Here is a 7,287-nt window from a genome sequence, read left to right as displayed (position 1 = left end):
AGGTACTCCGATATTATCCGGACGACTTTTCACCCGCCAGACCCAGTCCCACACGCGCTGTGAACCGGATGTGCTCCAGCGAGACACTTCGTATGGAACACTGATCCTCCGAACCAACTAAGGATAGCCACCTCGGGAAAAAGAGAGAAGAAGCCAAGCATCAAGGATCATATTCTGCCTCCCGCACCCCCAGTGTATGATGTCACCTCTAAGACTAGCATAAGTTACCGTCGAAATTCAAGAATGCTTTTAGGAGTCGAGTTAATCGAACAGGTTTCAGGGACTTTATGATGGGATGAATTGAAGGAGAGAAGTCGAGGGAGGGTTCGAGGTGCTCATGACTATACTCTAACCTTTACTCAGCCCGTCCTCCAAACAAAGATCCAAAAGTGATTCCATCCACCCGTCAAACCCCCTGTTTATGAAGGAAAAACGGTTTACACACGACTCACAACTGATTTCGTTCGAACACTTCCGGAACAAGTGCTTCACTGACGAGTTTTGTTCGAACCACATCGCTATAAATGCTTCACCCACGTACTACAAATACAAATAATCGCCAACCGAACCTAAACACCTAACCTATGCCTACGCATATTGTGCCTATATGCACAATATGCTAATATATTATAATAGTAATTTATATTTGAGAAAATTCCCGTTTTCACTGAACAGCATGTAAAAGTTTATGAATGCGTCTGTGGGGTCGACCGTTGGATGTAATGGACTTGAGTCGAGGACGGGTTGCCTTTACTTGTGGGAAAAGGAAAAAATGCCCGCTGCTACGAGGTTCATTAGTCCAGTCAGAGCTGCAACACTGTAGGGATGTCGACGGACTTACTGTTATGGACAAGATAAAGGTTCTTAAGGTTCCGCATCTGGCTCAAGTTGGTAGAGACGCCGCAGTTGACAATTACAACACCAAGCGCTCAGCAAACAGTCTCAGGCTGTTGAGGCTGTTGACGATCATGGATGTCAATCGAATGCTGTTGCAGCCTCATGCAGTTTGAGATGATAATGTTACATCACCGGCTGGTGTAGGATAACAGCTCTTAGCTTGCAGTTTCAGTTTCACTACGAACTGAAACTGCACAATTCCTTGGGAACCCTGGTCTTAGTGAGAGTGAGAGAGGGGGGGGGGGGTGGAGGAGACTGAAAGTGTTTCACTCTCCCTCTCACTGAGTGGAGAGTGAAGGAAGCTTAAGGTGTTCCTTGAGGAACAGCTTAAGCTTGGATGCCGGCAGGGTGGGCTCTAGGAGGTGGTCCCCGCACTAAACACTTCCCGAGCCAACATCTGCCAATCATCCGTCAAGACGCCATTATCACCCGCCTCTCTTTAATGAAAATATTTTGGATTTTCTAATTTTAAACTCAATTTCTGCACATTTTACTATCTTTATTCCATAGTTATTCAAGCATCTTAAGAAACTGTCAGTGCGTGCTGTAACCTAAGATTTCTGATATGGAAGTCAAGTTTTCTTTGTTTTTGATGTAGTAATTTTGACAGCTAGGATCATCGATGCTCTTAGAGTATATTTTGACTCTTGACTCTCGAACAATTAAACATTCTCAAGAAAGCCACCGGCTGTGTCCAGGTCTTGTAGACGAGAAAGTAACAATATATTCTTGGGAGGAGCCTTCATTATATGACTTACTGTGCAAATGACAGTGTCTGGGTGCCATACTGATGACATATCAAGCAGGCTGTGGTGGCTGCAGTAACACACACACTTCATGGTTATTTATTTTATTTACATTGATTACTCGTCTGGGCAAAACCGAGACATATATAAAAGTTCTTTATTTAGAAAAATTATTAAAACTTAAGTCCTAAATTTGAACAAAAGCTTCGTTTACTGGCAACGAAGTATTAATACGGCAAAAAAGTAATTTATATTTTCTGTAAGTGACTTCAAATAAAGTCAAGAAGCTTAATTATTTTTATTTACATAGGAGATCAGTACGTACGTAAAGCGGTGTATAAAGCACTGACAATACTGCTGCTTGTCACAAACCCACAAATACTAAACATTGTTAACAAGGAAATAGTGAAAGGCTTAACTATTGTCACAGCCTCTGGAAACGGGAACAGTTCCACAAGAGGTGACACTTGTAAATATCACAACAGTCCCTAAATGATGAAACAAAGGCTCATTAACTAATTATCGACTAATTAGCTTAACTTCAGTTGATCGTAAAACCATTAAGACATAACTGGAAGCCTAAATAAGCAACAGGCAAGATCTCAGAGCAAAGAGAAACATGATTTCCGGAGAAATTATTCACGTTCACAAAAATTGTGTTTACTTTTATTCTTTTATTAATAGACGCGACGAAAGTAATGTAGAGTATCATATTGATTCTACTGAAGTTCACCATCAAAGGGTTCTTCGCTGTACAGGAGTGGCTGACAGTGGAGCGCCCTGGGTGAAAACTTACTCTTTGGATGCTGACAGCGTGCCTGCAGGGGTCGGTGCTGGGACCGGCTCTGCTCCTGAATTTACATAAATAACAAAGATAACATCATCCATTGACGCTGAACTACGTAGATACCGTCTTCCCTTCATACTAAACTAGACAGCACAGTAAAAACGACAATTGAGTGGCAGACATTGCAAGCTGATGTGCAATGCTTAGTGCACTCTGCATGCAGAATGGAAAGAGGCGGGAGAAACCCCAGACAGGTTTGCCATCAGACGAGCACCGCAGACGTCATGACAGAGAAAGACCTCACAGCAATACTTTGGTACTAATCTGAAGCAGTATTAAAAGACTCGACCCAGTTTGAGATAATAATGCTTCATAGTTCTGATCACTGGTGAATACTGAAGCAGCGAGCAGTGTTCCGGAGCACTGTGTTCAGCTCTGATCTTCATATTAGAGGAGAGTCATCAACACGTGGAGGGTTGTACTCACCTTATTGTGCTTGCGGGGTTTGAGCTCTGACTCTTTGGTCCCGCCTCTCAAACGTTGTGTACGTCGGGCGATGATCAGAGGGTATAGACACACACACAGGTCTACCTTGGCTGTATACACGTACTGTAAATAGGTGTATATACTGTAAAACTGAAATAGGTAGACGTTAATATGTGCCTATATGGTAGGAAGAATTGGAGGGAGCCCTTATCAGAGGCTTCTTCGATCAGGGTCGAGGAGCATGAACTCTTAACAACTAACCTACTCTAACCTAACTTATTCTATTTACCTATCCTAACTTAACCAAAGTATTTACCTAAAGTTTACCTAACCTAGCAAAACCCAGCTTAGCCTGTACTCTGTACCGGACACTACACATCTCTGTACCGGACACTACACATCTCTGTACCGGACACTACACATCTCTGTACCGGACACTACACATCCCTGTACCGGACACTACACATCTCTGTACCGGACACTATACATCTCTGTACCGGACACTACACATCTCGTACCGGACACTATACATCTCTGTACCGGACACTACACATCTCTGTACCGGACACTACACATCTCTGTACCGGACACTACACATCTCTGTACGGACACTAACATCTCTGTACCGGACACTATACATCTCTGTACCGGACACTACACATCTCTGTACCGGACACTACACATCTCTGTACCGGACACTACACATCTCTGTACCGGACACTACACATCTCTGCACCGGACCACTACACATCTCTGTACCGGACACTACACATCTCTGTACCGGACACTACACTCTCTGTACCGGACACTACACATCTCTGTACCGGACACTACACATCTCTGTACCGGACACTACACATCTCTGTACCGGACACTACACATCTCTGTACCGGACACTACACATCTCTGTACCGGACACTACACATCTCTGTACCGGACACTACACATCTCTGTACCGGACACTACACATCTCTGTACCGGACACTACAATCTCTGTACCGGACACTACACATCTCTGTACCGGACACTACACATCTCTGTACCGGACACTACACATCTCTGTACCGGGACACTACACATCTCTGTACCGGACACTACACATCTCTGTTCCGGACACTACACATCTCTGTACCGGACACTACACATCTCTGTACCGGACACTACACATCTCTGTACCGGACACTACACATCTCTGTACCGGACACTACACATCTCTGTACCGGACCCCATATACAGCATTATTTTCTTTCCCCAACTAAAGAGCTGTCTATCTCCACCCTCTACGCCTCTACGCCATCCGTAAAGGGAGGGAGAGACGCGGGGAGGGAAGAAGGGAAATGAAGAACAGCACCAAATAGTGGCAGGAAGAGAAACAAAACAACGGAATGGAAAACAGCTGAGGCAGGAGAAGCGAGATCGTAGGATAAAACCTGAAAGTGGAAATAATACAATGAAAACAAATGATAATGCGCGAAGGAAGGAAGGAACGAGAGAGGAAGACATTATGGAATATACCTTAGGAGTGGAAAGATCCCAATGAAAAAGATGAGAGAGAGAGAGAGAGATGAGAGAGAGAGAGAGAGAGAGAGAGAGAGAGAGAGAGAGAGAGAGATGAGAGAGAGAGAGAGAGAGAGAGAGAGAGAGAGAGAACGCACAGGCAAGAACAGAAAGAGGAATTAGGGTGACACAAACAAATTAAGAAATGGGCGAAAATTTGAGAGAGTTGAAGAGTTGATGAGGAGAGGAAGGGGGGGGGGGGGGCACCAGCGACACACCTGGCAGGTGAAGGTGGAATGGGAAGTTGACTGAAGACATGATCCTGGGACGCCTGGGGGAGGTGAGTCAGGCAGGATATAGACTCTCCACATGGTCCTGGACGCCTGGGGGAGGTGAGTCAGGCAGGATATAGACTCTCCACATGGTCCTGGACGCCTGGGGGAGGTGAGTCAGGCAGGATATAGACTCTCACATGGTCCTGGACGCCTGGGGGAGGTGAGTCAGGCAGGATATAGACTCTCCACATGGTCCTGGACGCCTGGGGGAGGTGAGTCAGGCAGGATATAGACTCTCCACATGGTCCTGGACGCCTGGGGGAGGTGAGTCAGGCAGGATATAGACTCTCCACATGGTCCTGGACGCCTGGGGGAGGTGAGTCAGGCAGGATATAGACTCTCCACATGGTCCTGGACGCCTGGGGGAGGTGAGTCAGGCAGGATATAGACTCTCCACATGGTCCTGGACGTGAGGCGGAGAATATAGACTCCACATGATGGAGAGTCACCACTCCACCACCACCACCGAGACTCCTGCAGCCTCGGCGGAAGCAACACGACGAAGGTTAGGTTAGGTCAGGTTAGTTTAGGATGGGTTATGCTGGGTTAGGTTATGTTTTATTGGGCTAAGTTAGACTTGCTTATAGAGCAAGTCATTCACATAAATTATGAGCAAGAGTAGTCCTAGACTAGAGCCTTGTGGGACTCCACTTGTTACACTCCTCCAGCTTGAAGCCTCCTCTCTCACTGTGACTCTTTACCACCAGCCCTTCCGGTACTCCCTGGCCCACTTCAGTGTTTCCCCAGTGTTGGTGACTGGAGGACGGTGCCACGAGTGCCAGGGGCTTGGCACCGGAGACTCCCTCCTCCTCCTCCTGTGGGGGACGTCCCGGCGGTGCTAGTGACTGGGATAGGTAATGTCCTTCAGGTGACAACATGCTCCCGTGGGGCGGATCATCTGCTTATGGTGGAGGATTGAAGGATTGATTGATTGATGAAGGTTAAGCCACCCAAGAGGTGGCACGGGCATGAATACCCCGTAAATGGTGGTGGATGTGGTGTGGTGGTGGTGGTTGGGTACGTGTATTACCAACTAGTACTTACCTAGAAGTGTCTACGAGTGCGTGGGGTCTAACCGCCCCGCCTACTAGCCTTGGTGAACCTGTCGCGTTAAAATATAATCATTTTTAAGATAAATTCTTTAGCGAATCTGTCCTTTAAGTTATGGATGGAGGTGGCTTCCAGAACTTCGTCTTTCGGTGCGTTCCATTTGTTGACCTTCCGAACATTTTTTTTTTGGGGGGGGGGGGGAGTAAAGAGGATGGAGAGGCACAGGTGAAGGTAAAGTTTAGAAATGGGAAATACAGTGAGAGGTATGAAAGCAGGCGGGCTGACCGCCTCGCTGACACGATGCGTGGGTGTTGGCAGCAAAGCTAAGCTTGTTCTCTCTCTTGTGAGTGAGCTGTGAGTGTGAGTACAGACGCGAGGCCACTAGTGTGGACCAGCAAACAGGGGTGAGGGGGGGGGGGGGGGAGGGGGAGGGAAGGGTGGGGAGATGGGGAATGGGTGATTGGAAGTATGGAGGTGAGGGACAGAAAGAGGATTATGGGACGTAGTCTGGAACTCATAAATAAGAGGTAGAGGAGGGTTATAAGGGGGGTGACAAGGACGCGCGCGAGAGAGAGAGAGAGAGAGAGAGAGAGAGAGAGAGACGAGAGAGAGAGAGAGAGAGAGAGAGAGAGAGAGAGAGAGAGAGAGAGAGAGAGAAATAGAGGGACAAATACCAGAAGAGAGAACTATGAGAGAAAGATGAATGTATGACAGGAAAGGAGAGAAGAATCACAGTGGAAAGAGAAGTGACGATCAGAGAAAATAACCAAAGCGTGAAGAGAGAGAAAATGAGACAAATGTGATAATGAGAAAAAGTTACAGGAAGGGGAGAGGAAGAAAACAAAGCAATAGGAAGAGGATGAGGAAGACCAGGAAAAATATGAGGGAAAATAAGGAAGCTAAGAAGGAAGTGGATGAGGAAGACTACACAGTAATAATATGGGACACTTACACTACCAAACCATTTGGCCAGGTCAAAGGTCAACAATGTTCCTGGAATGTTTGAGGAGCTCGAGTTGCCTGTCTTCCCTCTCCCTCAACCTCTCCCTAGAGAGTACAGTCGACCTCTCCCTCACACTAGAAAGTACAGTCGACCTCTCCCTCACACTAGAGAGTACAGTCGACCTCTCTCTCACACTAGAGAGTTACAGTCGACCTCTCCCTCACGCTAGAGAGTACAGTCGACCTCTCCCTCACGCTAGAGAGTACAGTCGACCTCTCCCTCACGCTAGAGAGTACAGTCGACCTCTCCCTCACGCTAGAGAGTACAGTCGACCTCTCCCTCACGCTAGAGAGTACAGTCGACCTCTCCCTCACACTAGAGAGTACAGTCGACCTCTCCCTCACACTAGAGAGTACAGTCGACCTCTCCCTCACACTCTCCGACACAATAATATATTACCCGGCCTCATGACAATGAAACTCAAGACATTTTATTGTGTGACAGATAAATATAAATTTGGAGAACGCCGCAAGAATTGCTTTCTTC

The sequence above is a fragment of the Procambarus clarkii genome, chromosome 40 (assembly GCF_040958095.1).
Source record: "Procambarus clarkii isolate CNS0578487 chromosome 40, FALCON_Pclarkii_2.0, whole genome shotgun sequence".
NCBI lineage: Eukaryota > Metazoa > Arthropoda > Malacostraca > Decapoda > Cambaridae > Procambarus > Procambarus clarkii.
Note: the sequence above shows the minus strand (reverse complement) of the source record.